We start from the raw sequence: 13330 nt of genomic DNA, 5'->3' as shown, positions 1-13330 counted from the left end.
CGCGCAGCGATATATAGTGCCCCAAGAGTTATGCGACGCGTGTCAGTTTCAGAAAAGGCTTTATTGCGAGCAGCGTAATCGCCAGGAGACTGCCTGTGCAAATCAAGGCGATTCATCCATTTTCTAGTGCTGCAGCTAGAGCGCGCAGAAATATATCGCGCCCCAAATGTTAGGCGACGCGTGTCAGTTTCAGAAAAGGCTTTATTGCGTGTAGCTTAATCGCTAGGAGACTACCTGTGCAAATCAAGGCGATCCAACCCTTTTCTAGTGCTGCAGCGAGAGCGCGCAGTGATATATAGTGCCCCAAGAGTTATGCGACGTGTGTAAGTTTCAGAAAAGGCTTTAGAGCGAACAGCGTAAACGTCAGGAGACTGCCTGTGCAAATCAAGGCGATCCAACCCTTTTCTAGTGCTGCAGCGAGAGCGCGCAGCGATATATAGTGCCCGAAGAGTTATGAGACGCGTGTCAGTTTCAGAAAAGGCTTTATTGCGAGCGGCTTATTCGCTAGGAGACTGCCTGTGCAAATCGAGGCGCTCGAACCCTTTTATAATGCTGCAGCGAGAGCACGTAGTCATATGTAGTGCCCCAAGAGTTATGCGACACGTGTCAGCTTCAGAAAAGGCTTTATTGCGAGCAGCGTAAACGTCAGGAGACTGCCTGTGCAAATCAAGGCGATTCAACCCTTTTCTAGTGCTGCAGCGAGAGTGCGCAGTGATATATTGTGCCCCAAGAGTTATGCGACGCGTGTCAGTTTCAGAAAAGGCTTTATTGCGTGTAGCTTAATCGCTAGGAGACTACCTGTGCAAATCAAGGCGATCCAACCCTTTTCTAGTGCTGCAGCGAGAGCGCGCAGTGATATATAGTGCCCCAAGAGTTATGCGACGCGTGTAAGTTTCAGAAAAGGCTTTAGAGCGAGCAGCGTAAACGTCAGGAGACTGCCTGTGCAAATCAAGGCGATCCAACCCTTTTCTAGTGCTGCAGCGAGAGCGCGCAGCGATATATAGTGCCCCAAGAGTTATGAGACGCGTGTCAGTTTCAGAAAAGCCTTTATTGCGAGCAGCTTATTCGCTAGGAGACTGCCTGTGCAAATCGAGGCGATCGAACCCTTTTCTAGTGCTGCAGCAAAAGCGCGCAGTGATATATATTGTCCGAAGAGTTATGCGACGCGTGTCAGTTTGAGAAAAGTCTTTCTTGCGAGCAGCGTAATCGTCAGGAGACTGCCTGTGCAAATCATGGCGATCCAACCCTTTTCTTGTCCTGCAGCGAGAGCGCGCAGCGATATATAGTGCCCCAAGAGTTATGCGACGCGTGTCAGTTTCAGAAAAGGCTTTATTGCGAGCAGCGTAATCGCCAGGAGACTGCCTGTGCAAATCAAGGCGATTCATCCATTTTCTAGTGCTGCAGCTAGAGCGCGCAGAAATATATCGCGCCCCAAATGTTAGGCGACGCGTGTCAGTTTCAGAAAAGGCTTTATTGCGTGTAGCTTAATCGCTAGGAGACTACCTGTGCAAATCAAGGCGATCCAACCCTTTTCTAGTGCTGCAGCGAGAGCGCGCAGTGATATATAGTGCCCCAAGAGTTATGCGACGTGTGTAAGTTTCAGAAAAGGCTTTAGAGCGAACAGCGTAAACGTCAGGAGACTGCCTGTGCAAATCAAGGCGATCCAACCCTTTTCTAGTGCTGCAGCGAGAGCGCGCAGCGATATATAGTGCCCGAAGAGTTATGAGACGCGTGTCAGTTTCAGAAAAGGCTTTATTGCGAGCGGCTTATTCGCTAGGAGACTGCCTGTGCAAATCGAGGCGCTCGAACCCTTTTATAATGCTGCAGCGAGAGCACGTAGTCATATGTAGTGCCCCAAGAGTTATGCGACACGTGTCAGCTTCAGAAAAGGCTTTATTGCGAGCAGCGTAAACGTCAGGAGACTGCCTGTGCAAATCAAGGCGATTCAACCCTTTTCTAGTGCTGCAGCGAGAGTGCGCAGTGATATATTGTGCCCCAAGAGTTATGCGACGCGTGTCAGTTTCAGAAAAGGCTTTATTGCGTGTAGCTTAATCGCTAGGAGACTACCTGTGCAAATCAAGGCGATCCAACCCTTTTCTAGTGCTGCAGCGAGAGCGCGCAGTGATATATAGTTCCCCAAGAGTTATGCGACGCGTGTAAGTTTCAGAAAAGGCTTTAGAGCGAGCAGCGTAAACGTCAGGAGACTGCCTGTGCAAATCAAGGCGATCCAACCCTTTTCTAGTGCTGCAGCGAGAGCGCGCAGCGATATATAGTGCCCCAAGAGTTATGAGACGCGTGTCAGTTTCAGAAAAGCCTTTATTGCGAGCAGCTTATTCGCTAGGAGACTGCCTGTGCAAATCGAGGCGATCGAACCCTTTTATAATGCTGCAGCGAGAGCGCGTAGTCATATGTAGTGCCCCAAGAGTTATGCGACACGTGTCAGCTTCAGACAAGGCTTTATTGCGAGCAGCGTAAACGTCAGGAGACTGCCTGTGCAAATCAAGGCGATCCAACCCTTTTCTAGTGCTGCAGCGAGAGCGCGCAGCGATATATAGTGCCCCAAGAGTTATGAGACGCGCGTCAGTTTCAGAAAAGGCTTTATTGCGAGCGGTTTATTCGCTAGGAGACTGCCTGTGCAAATCGAGGCGATCGAACCCTTTTATAATGCTGCAGCGAGAGCACGTAGTCATATGTAGTGCCCCAAGAGTTATGCGACACGTGTCAGCTTCAGAAAAGGCTTTATTGCGAGCAGCGTAAACGTCAGGAGACTGCCTGTGCAAATCAAGGCGATTCAACCCTTTTCTAGTGCTGCAGCGAGAGTGCGCAGTGATATATTGTGCCCCAAGAGTTATGCGACGCGTGTCAGTTTCAGAAAAGCCTTTATTGCGTGTAGCTTAATCGCTAGGAGACTACCTGTGCAAATCAAGGCGATCCAACCCTTTTCTAGTGCTGCAGCGAGAGCGCGCAGTGATATATAGTGCCCCAAGAGTTATGCGACGCGTGTAAGTTTCAGAAAAGGCTTTAGAGCGAGCAGCGTAAACGTCAGGAGACTGCCTGTGCAAATCAAGGCGATCCAACCCTTTTCTAGTGCTGCAGCGAGAGCGCGCAGCGATATATAGTGCCCCAAGAGTTATGAGACGCGTGTCAGTTTCAGAAAAGCCTTTATTGCGAGGAGCTTATTCGCTAGGAGACTGCCTGTGCAAATCGAGGCGATCGAACCCTTTTATAATGCTGCAGCGAGAGCGCGTAGTCATATGTAGTGCCCCAAGAGTTATGCGACACGTGTCAGCTTCAGACAAGGCTTTATTGCGAGCAGCGTAAACGTCAGGAGACTGCCTGTGCAAATCAAGGCGATCCAACCCTTTTCTAGTGCTGCAGCGAGAGCGCGCAGCGATATATAGTGCCCCAAGAGTTATGAGACGCGCGTCAGTTTCAGAAAAGGCTTTATTGCGAGCGGTTTATTCGCTAGGAGACTGCCTGTGCAAATCGAGGCGATCGAACCCTTTTATAATGCTGCAGCGAGAGCACGTAGTCATATGTAGTGCCCCAAGAGTTATGCGACACGTGTCAGCTTCAGAAAAGGCTTTATTGCGAGCAGCGTAAACGTCAGGAGACTGCCTGTGCAAATCAAGGCGATCCAACCCTTTTCTAGTGCTGCAGCGAGAGCGCGCAGCGATATATAGTGCCCCAAGAGTTATGAGACGCGTGTCAGTTTCAGAAAAGGCTTTATTGCGAGCGGTTTATTCGCTAGGAGACTGCCTGTGCAAATCGAGGCGATCGAACCCTTTTATAATGCTGCAGCGAGAGCACGTAGTCATATGTAGTGCCCCAAGAGTTATGCGACACGTGTCAGCTTCAGAAAAGGCTTTAGAGCGAGCAGCGTAAACGTCAGGAGACTGCCTGTGCAAATCAAGGCGATCCAACCCTTTTCTAGTGCTGCAGCGAGAGCGCGCAGCGATATATAGTGCCCCAAGAGTTATGAGACGCGTGTCAGTTTCAGAAAAGCCTTTATTGCGAGCAGCTTATTCGCTAGGAGACTGCCTGTGCAAATCGAGGCGATCGAACCCTTTTATAATGCTGCAGCGAGAGCGCGTAGTCATATGTAGTGCCCCAAGAGTTATGCGACACGTGTCAGCTTCAGACAAGGCTTTATTGCGAGCAGCGTAAACGTCAGGAGACTGCCTGTGCAAATCAAGGCGATCCAACCCTTTTCTAGTGCTGCAGCGAGAGCGCGCAGCGATATATAGTGCCCCAAGAGGTATGCGACGCGTGTCAGTTTCAGAAAAGTTTTTATTGCTAGCAGTGTAATTGTTAGGAGGCTGCCTGTGCAAATCGAGGTGATCCAACCCTTTTCTAAGGTTGTAGCGAGAGCGAGCAGCGATATATCGCGCCCCAAATGTTATGCGACGCGTGTCAGTTTCAGAAAAGTCTTTACTAAGAGCAACGTAATCGTCAGGAGACTGCCTGTGCAAATAGAGGCGATCCAACTTCTTTCTAGTGCTGCAGCGAGAGCGCGCAGCCATATATAGCCCCCCGAGTGTTATGCGACGCGTGTCAGTTTCAGAAAAGTTTTTCTTGCGAGAAGCGTAATCGTCAGGAGACTACCTGTGCAAATCGAGGCGATCGAACCCTTTTTTAATGCTGCCACGAGAGCGCGCAGCGATATATAGTGCCCCAAGAGTTATGCGACGCGTGTCAGTTTCAGAAAAGTTTTTATTGCGAGCAGCGTAATCGTCAGGAGACTGCCTTTGCAAATCGAGGCGATTGAACCCATTTATAATGCTGCAGCGAGAGCGCGTAGCGATATATAGTGCCCCAAGAGTTATCCGACGCGTGTCAGCTTCAGAAAAGTATTTGTTGCGAGCAGCGTAATCGTCAGGAGACTGCCTGTGCAAATCATGGCGATCCAATCCTTTTCTAGTCCTGCAGCGAGAGCGCGCACCGATATATAGTGCCCCAAGAGCTATGCGACGCGTGTCAGTTTCAGAAAAGGCTTTATTGCGAGCAGCGTAATCGCCAGGAGACTGCCTGTACAAATCTAGGCGATCCAACACTTTTCCAGTGCTGCAGCGAGAGCGCGCAGCGATATATAGTGCCCCAAGAGTTATGCGACGCGTGTCAGTTTCAGAAAACTCTTTATTGCGAGCAGCATAATCGTCAGGAGACTGCCTGTGCAAATCAAGGCGATCCAACCCTTTTCCAGTGCTGCAGCGAGATCGCGCAGCGATATATAGTGCCCCAAGAGTTATGCGACGCGTGTCAGTTTCAGAAAACTCTTTATTGCGAGCAGCATAATCGTCAGGAGACTGCCTGTGCAAATCATGGCGATCCAATCCATTTCTAGTCCTGCAGCGAGAGCGCGCAGCGATATATAGTACCCCAAGGGCTATGCGACGCATGTCAGCTTCAGAAAAGGCTTCATTGCGAGCAGCGTAATCGTCAGGAGCCTGCCTGTGCAAATCAAGGCGATCCAACCCTTTTCTAGTGTTGCAGCGAGAGCGTGCAGCGATATATAGTGCCCCAAGAGGTATGCGACGCGTGTAAGTTTCAGAAAAGGCTTTATTGCGAGCACCGTAAACGTCAGGAGACTGCCTGTGCAAATCAAGGCGATCCAACCCTTTTCTAGCGCTGCAGCGAGAGCGCGCAGCGATATATAGTGCCCCAAGAGTTATGCGACGCGTGTCAGTTTCAGAAAAGGCTTCATTGCGAGCAGCTTAATCGCTAGGAGACTGCCTGTGCAAATCGAGGCGATGCAACCATTTTCTAGTGCTGCAGCTAGAGCGCGCAGAGATATATCGCGCCCCAAGAGTTATGCGACGCGTGTCAGTTTCAGAAAAGTCTTTACTAAGAGCAGCGTAATCGTCAGGAGACTGCGTGTGCAAATAAAGGCGATCCAGCTCTTTCTAGTGCTGCAGCGAGAGCGCGCAGCGATATATAGTGCCCCAAGAGTTATGCGACGCGTGTCAGTTTCAGAAAACTCTTTATTGCGAGCAGCATAATCGTCAGGAGACTGCCTGTGCAAATCAAGGCGATCCAACCCTTTCTAGTGCTGCACCGAGAGCGCGCAGCGATATATAGTGCCCCAAGAGTTATGCGACGCGTGTAAGTTTCAGAAAAGGCTTTATAGCGAGCAGTGTAAACGTCAGGACACTGCTTGTGCAAATCAAGGTGATCGAACCCTTTTATAATGCTGCACCGAGAGCGCGTAGCGATATATAGTGCCCCAAGGGTTATGCGACGTGTGTCAGCATCAGAAAAGGCTTTATTGCGAGCAGCGTAATCGTCAGGAGACTGCGTGTGCAAATCAAGGCGATCCAACCCTTTTCTAGTGCTGCAGCAAAAGCGCGCAGTGATATATATTGTCCCAAGAGTTATGCGACGCGTGTCAGTTTCAGAAAAGTCTTTCTTGCGAGCAGCGTAATCGTCAGGAGACTGCCCGTGCAAATCATGGCGATCCAACCCTTTTCTAGTCCTGCAGCGAGAGCGCGCAGCGATATATAGTGCCCCAAGAGTTATGCGACGCGTGTCAGTTTCAGAAAAGGCTTTATTGCGAGCAGCGTAATCGCCAGGAGACTGCCTGTGCAAATCAAGGCGATTCATCCATTTTCTAGTGCTGCAGCTAGAGCGCGCAGAGATATATCGCGCCCCAAATGTTAGGCGACGCGTGTCAGTTTTGAGAAAAGGCTTTATTGCGTGTAGCTTAATCGCTAGGAGACTACCTGTGCAAATCAAGGCGATCCAACCCTTTTCTGGTGCTGCAGCGAGAGCGCGCAGTGATATATAGTGCCCCAAGAGTTATGCGACGCGTGTAAGTTTCAGAAAAGGCTTTAGAGCGAGCAGCGTAAACGTCAGGAGACTGCCTGTGCAAATCAAGGCGATCCAACCCTTTTCTAGTGCTGCAGCGAGAGCGCGCAGCGATATATAGTGCCCCAAGAGTTATGAGACGCGTGTCAGTTTCAGAAAAGGCTTTATTGCGAGCAGCTTATTCGCTAGGAGACTGCCGGTGCTAATCGAGGTGATCGAACCCTTTTATAATGCTGCAGCGAGAGCGCGTAGCCATATGTAGTGCCCCAAGAGTTATGCGACACGTGTCAGCTTCAGAAAAGGCGTTATTGCGAGCAGCGTAAACGTCAGGAGACTGCCTGTGCAAATCAAGGCGATTCAACCCTTTTCTAGTGCTGCAGCGGGAGTGCGCAGTGATATATTGTGCCCCAAGAGTTATGCGACGCATGTCAGTTTCAGAAAAGGCTTTATTGCGTGTAGCTTAATCGCTAGGAGACTACCTGTGCAAATCAAGGCGATCCAACCCTTTTCTAGTGCTGCAGCGAGAGCGCGCAGTGATATATAGTGCCCAAAGAGTTATGCGACGCGTGTAAGTTTCAGAAAAGGCTTTAGAGCGAGCAGCGTAAACGTCAGGAGACTGCCTGTGCAAATCAAGGCGATCCAACCCTTTTCTAGTGCTGCAGCGAGAGCGCGCAGCGATATATAGTGCCCCAAGAGTTATGAGACGCGTGTCAGTTTCAGAAAAGGCTTTATTGCGAGCAGCTTATTCGCTAGGAGACTGCCTGTGCAAATCGAGGCGATCGAACCCTTTTATAATGCTGCAGCGAGAGCGCGTAGTCATATGTAGTGCCCCAAGAGTTATGCGACACGTGTCAGCTTCAGAAAAGGCTTTATTGCGAGCAGCGTAAACGTCTGGAGACTGCCTGTGCAAATCAAGGCGATTCAACCCTTTTCTAGTGCTGCAGCGAGAGTGCGCAGTGATATATTGTGCCCCAAGAGTTATGCAACGTGTGTAAGTTTCAGAAAACGCTTTATTGCGAGCAGCGTAAACGTCAGGAGACTGCCTGTGCAAATCAAGGCGATCCAACCCTTTTCTAGTGCTGCAGCGAGAGCGCGCAGCGATATATAGTGCCCCAAGAGGTATGCGACGCGTGTCAGTTTCAGAAAAGTTTTTATTGCTAGCAGCGTAATTGTTAGGAGGCTGCCTGTGCAAATCGAGGTGATCCAACCCTTTTCTAAGGTTGTAGCGAGAGCGAGCAGCGATATATCGCGCCCCAAATGTTATGCGACGCGTGTCAGTTTCAGAAAAGTCTTTACTAAGAGCAGCGTAATCGTCAGGAGACTGCCTGTGCAAATCAAGGCGATCCAACCCTTTTCTAGTGCTGCAGCAAAAGCGCGCAGTGATATATATTGTCCCAAGAGTTATGCGACGCGTGTCAGTTTCAGAAAAGTCTTTCTTGCGAGCAGCGTAATCGTCAGGAGACTGCCTGTGCAAATCATGGCGATCCAACCCTTTTCTAGTCCTGCAGCGAGAGCGCGCAGCGATATATAGTGCCCCAAGAGTTATGCGACGCGTGTCAGTTTCAGAAAAGGCTTTATTGCGAGCAGCGTAATCGCCAGGAGACTGCCTGTGCAAATCAAGGCGATTCATCCATTTTCTAGTGCTGCAGCTAGAGCGCGCAGAGATATATCGCGCCCCAAATGTTAGGCGACGCGTGTCAGTTTCAGAAAAGGCTTTATTGCGTGTAGCTTAATCGCTAGGAGACTACCTGTGGAAATCAAGGCGATCCAACCCTTTTCTAGTGCTGCAGCGAGAGCGCGCAGTGATATATAGTGCCCCAAGAGTTATGCGACGCGTGTAAGTTTCAGAAAAGGCTTTAGAGCGAGCAGCGTAAACGTCAGGAGACTGCCTGTGCAAATCAAGGCGATCCAACCCTTTTCTAGTGCTGCAGCGAGAGCGCGCAGCGATATATAGTGCCCCAAGAGTTATGAGACGCGTGTCAGTTTCAGAAAAGGCTTTATTGCGAGCAGCTTATTCGCTAGGAGACTGCCGGTGCTAATCGAGGTGATCGAACCCTTTTATAATGCTGCAGCGAGAGCGCGTAGCCATATGTAGTGCCCCAAGAGTTATGCGACACGTGTCAGCTTCAGAAAAGGCGTTATTGCGAGCAGCGTAAACGTCAGGAGACTGCCTGTGCAAATCAAGGCGATTCAACCCTTTTCTAGTGCTGCAGCGGGAGTGCGCAGTGATATATTGTGCCCCAAGAGTTATGCGACGCATGTCAGTTTCAGAAAAGGCTTTATTGCGTGTAGCTTAATCGCTAGGAGACTACCTGTGCAAATCAAGGCGATCCAACCCTTTTCTAGTGCTGCAGCGAGAGCGCGCAGTGATATATAGTGCCCAAAGAGTTATGCGACGCGTGTAAGTTTCAGAAAAGGCTTTAGAGCGAGCAGCGTAAACGTCAGGAGACTGCCTGTGCAAATCAAGGCGATCCAACCCTTTTCTAGTGCTGCAGCGAGAGCGCGCAGCGATATATAGTGCCCCAAGAGTTATGAGACGCGTGTCAGTTTCAGAAAAGGCTTTATTGCGAGCAGCTTATTCGCTAGGAGACTGCCTGTGCAAATCGAGGCGATCGAACCCTTTTATAATGCTGCAGCGAGAGCGCGTAGTCATACGTAGTGCCCCAAGAGTTATGCGACACGTGTCAGCTTCAGAAAAGGCTTTATTGCGAGCAGCGTAAACGTCTGGAGACTGCCTGTGCAAATCAAGGCGATTCAACCCTTTTCTAGTGCTGCAGCGAGAGTGCGCAGTGATATATTGTGCCCCAAGAGTTATGCAACGTGTGTAAGTTTCAGAAAACGCTTTATTGCGAGCAGCGTAAACGTCAGGAGACTGCCTGTGCAAATCAAGGCGATCCAACCCTTTTCTAGTGCTGCAGCGAGAGCGCGCAGCGATATATAGTGCCCCAAGAGGTATGCGACGCGTGTCAGTTTCAGAAAAGTTTTTATTGCTAGCAGCGTAATTGTTAGGAGGCTGCCTGTGCAAATCGAGGTGATCCAACCCTTTTCTAAGGTTGTAGCGAGAGCGAGCAGCGATATATCGCGCCCCAAATGTTATGCGACGCGTGTCAGTTTCAGAAAAGTCTTTACTAAGAGCAGCGTAATCGTCAGGAGACTGCCTGTGCAAATCAAGGCGATCCAACCCTTTTCTAGTGCTGCAGCAAAAGCGCGCAGTGATATATATTGTCCCAAGAGTTATGCGACGCGTGTCAGTTTCAGAAAAGTCTTTCTTGCGAGCAGCGTAATCGTCAGGAGACTGCCTGTGCAAATCATGGCGATCCAACCCTTTTCTAGTCCTGCAGCGAGAGCGCGCAGCGATATATAGTGCCCCAAGAGTTATGCGACGCGTGTCAGTTTCAGAAAAGGCTTTATTGCGAGCAGCGTAATCGCCAGGAGACTGCCTGTGCAAATCAAGGCGATTCATCCATTTTCTAGTGCTGCAGCTAGAGCGCGCAGAGATATATCGCGCCCCAAATGTTAGGCGACGCGTGTCAGTTTCAGAAAAGGCTTTATTGCGTGTAGCTTAATCGCTAGGAGACTACCTGTGGAAATCAAGGCGATCCAACCCTTTTCTAGTGCTGCAGCGAGAGCGCGCAGTGATATATAGTGCCCCAAGAGTTATGCGACGCGTGTAAGTTTCAGAAAAGGCTTTAGAGCGAGCAGCGTAAACGTCAGGAGACTGCCTGTGCAAATCAAGGCGATCCAACCCTTTTCTAGTGCTGCAGCGAGAGCGCGCAGTGATATATAGTGCCCCAAGAGTTATGAGACGCGTGTCAGTTTCAGAAAAGGCTTTATTGCGAGCAGCTTATTCGCTAGGAGACTGCCGGTGCAAATCGAGGTGATCGAACCCTTTTATAATGCTGCAGCGAGAGCGCGTAGCCATATGTAGTGCCCCAAGAGTTATGCGACACGTGTCAGCTTCAGAAAAGGCTTTATTGCGAGCAGCGTAAACGTCAGGAGACTGCCTGTGCAAATCAAGGCGATTCAACCCTTTTCTAGTGCTGCAGCGAGAGTGCGCAGTGATATACTGTGCCCCAAGAGTTATGCGACGCATGTCAGTTTCAGAAAAGGCTTTATTGCGTGTAGCTTAATCGCTAGGAGACTACCTGTGCAAATCAAGGCGATCCAACCCTTTTCTAGTGCTGCAGCGAGAGCGCGCAGTGATATATAGTGCCCAAAGAGTTATGCGACGCGTGTAAGTTTCAGAAAAGGCTTTAGAGCGAGCAGCGTAAACGTCAGGAGACTGCCTGTGCAAATCAAGGCGATCCAACCCTTTTCTAGTGCTGCAGCGAGAGCGCGCAGCGATATATAGTGCCCCAAGAGTTATGAGACGCGTGTCAGTTTCAGAAAAGGCTTTATTGCGAGCAGCTTATTCGCTAGGAGACTGCCTGTGCAAATCGAGGCGATCGAACCCTTTTATAATGCTGCAGCGAGAGCGCGTAGTCATATGTAGTGCCCCAAGAGTTATGCGACACGTGTCAGCTTCAGAAAAGGCTTTATTGCGAGCAGCGTAAACGTCTGGAGACTGCCTGTGCAAATCAAGGCGATTCAACCCTTTTCTAGTGCTGCAGCGAGAGTGCGCAGTGATATATTGTGCCCCAAGAGTTATGCAACGTGTGTAAGTTTCAGAAAACGCTTTATTGCGAGCAGCGTAAACGTCAGGAGACTGCCTGTGCAAATCAAGGCGATCCAACCCTTTTCTAGTGCTGCAGCGAGAGCGCGCAGCGATATATAGTGCCCCAAGAGGTATGCGACGCGTGTCAGTTTCAGAAAAGTTTTTATTGCTAGCAGCGTAATTGTTAGGAGGCTGCCTGTGCTAATCGAGGTGATCCAACCCTTTTCTAAGGTTGTAGCGAGAGCGAGCAGCGATATATCGCGCCCCAAATGTTATGCGACGCGTGTCAGTTTCAGAAAAGTCTTTACTAAGAGCAGCGTAATCGTCAGGAGACTGCCTGTGCAAATAAAGGCGATCCAACCTCTTTCTAGTGCTGCAGCGAGAGCGCAGCAGCCATATATAGCCCCCCGAGTGTTATGCGACGCGTGTCAGTTTCAGAAAAGTTTTTATTGCGAGAAGCGTAATCGTCAGGAGACTACCTGTGCAAATCGAGGCGATCGAACCCTTTTTTAATGCTGCCACGAGAGCGCGTCGCGATATATAGTGCCCCAAGAGTTATGCGACGCGTGTCAGTTTCAGAAAAGTTTTTATTGCGAGCAGCGTAATCGTCAGGAGACTGCCTTTGCAAATCGAGGCGATTGAACCCTTTTATAATGCTGCAGCGAGAGCGCGTAGCGATATATAGTGCCCCAAGAGTTATGCGACGCGTGTCAGCTTCAGAAAAGTATTTGTTGCGAGCAGCGTAATCGTCAGGAGACTGCCTGTGCAAATCATGGCGATCCAATCCTTTTCTAGTCCTGCAGCGAGAGCGCGCACCGATATATAGTGCCCCAAGAGCTATGCGACGCGTGTCAGTTTCAGAAAAGGCTTTATTGCGAGCAGCGTAATCGCCAGGAGACTGCCTGTGCAAATCTAGGCGATCCAACCCTTTTCCAGTGCTGCAGCGAGAGCGCGCAGCGATATATAGTGCCCCAAGAGTTATGCGACGCGTGTCAGTTTCAGAAAACTCTTTATTGCGAGCAGCATAATCGTCAGGAGACTGCCTGTGCAAATCAAGGCGATCCAACCCTTTTCTAGCGCTGCAGCCAGAGCGCGCAGCGATATATAGTGCCCCAAAGGTTATGCGACGCATGTCAGCTTCAGAAAAGGCTTCATTGCGAGCAGCGTAATCGTCAGGAGACTGCCTGTGCAAATCAAGGCGATCCAACCCTTTTCTAGTGTTGCAGCGAGAGCGTGCAGCGATATATAGTGCCCCAAGAGGTATGCGACGCCTGTAAGTTTCAGAAAAGGCTTTATTGCGAGCACCGTAAACGTCAGGAGACTGCCTGTGCAAATCAAGGCGATCCAACCCTTTTCTAGTGCTGCAGCGAGAGCGCGCAGCGATATATAGTGCCCCAAGAGTTATGCGACGAGTGTCAGTTTCAGAAAACGCTTCATTGCGAGCAGCTTAATCGCTAGGAGACTGCCTGTGCAAATCGAGGCGATCGAACCATTTTATAATGCTGCAGCGAGTGGGCGTAGCGATTTATAGAGCCCCAAGAGTTACGCGACGCGTGTCAGCTTCAGAAAAGGCTTTATTGCGAGCAGCGTAAACGTCAGGAGACTGCCTGTGCAAATCAAGGCGATCCAACCCTTTCCTAGTGGTTCAGCGAGAGCGCGCAGCGATATATAGTGCCCCAAGAGTTATGCGACGCGTGTAAGTTTCAGAAAAGGCTTTATTGCGAGCAGCGTAAACGTCAGGAGACTGCCTGTGCAAATGAAGGCGATCCAACCCTTTTCTAGTGCTGCAGCGAGAGCGCGCAGCGATATATAGTGCCCCAAGAGTTATGCGACGCGTGTCACCTTCAGAAAAATCTTCATTGCGAGCAGCGT

Source organism: Dermacentor andersoni, chromosome 6 (genome assembly GCF_023375885.2).
Source record: "Dermacentor andersoni chromosome 6, qqDerAnde1_hic_scaffold, whole genome shotgun sequence".
NCBI classification, from domain to species: Eukaryota; Metazoa; Arthropoda; class Arachnida; order Ixodida; family Ixodidae; genus Dermacentor; species Dermacentor andersoni.
This window is presented reverse-complemented; position numbering follows the sequence as displayed.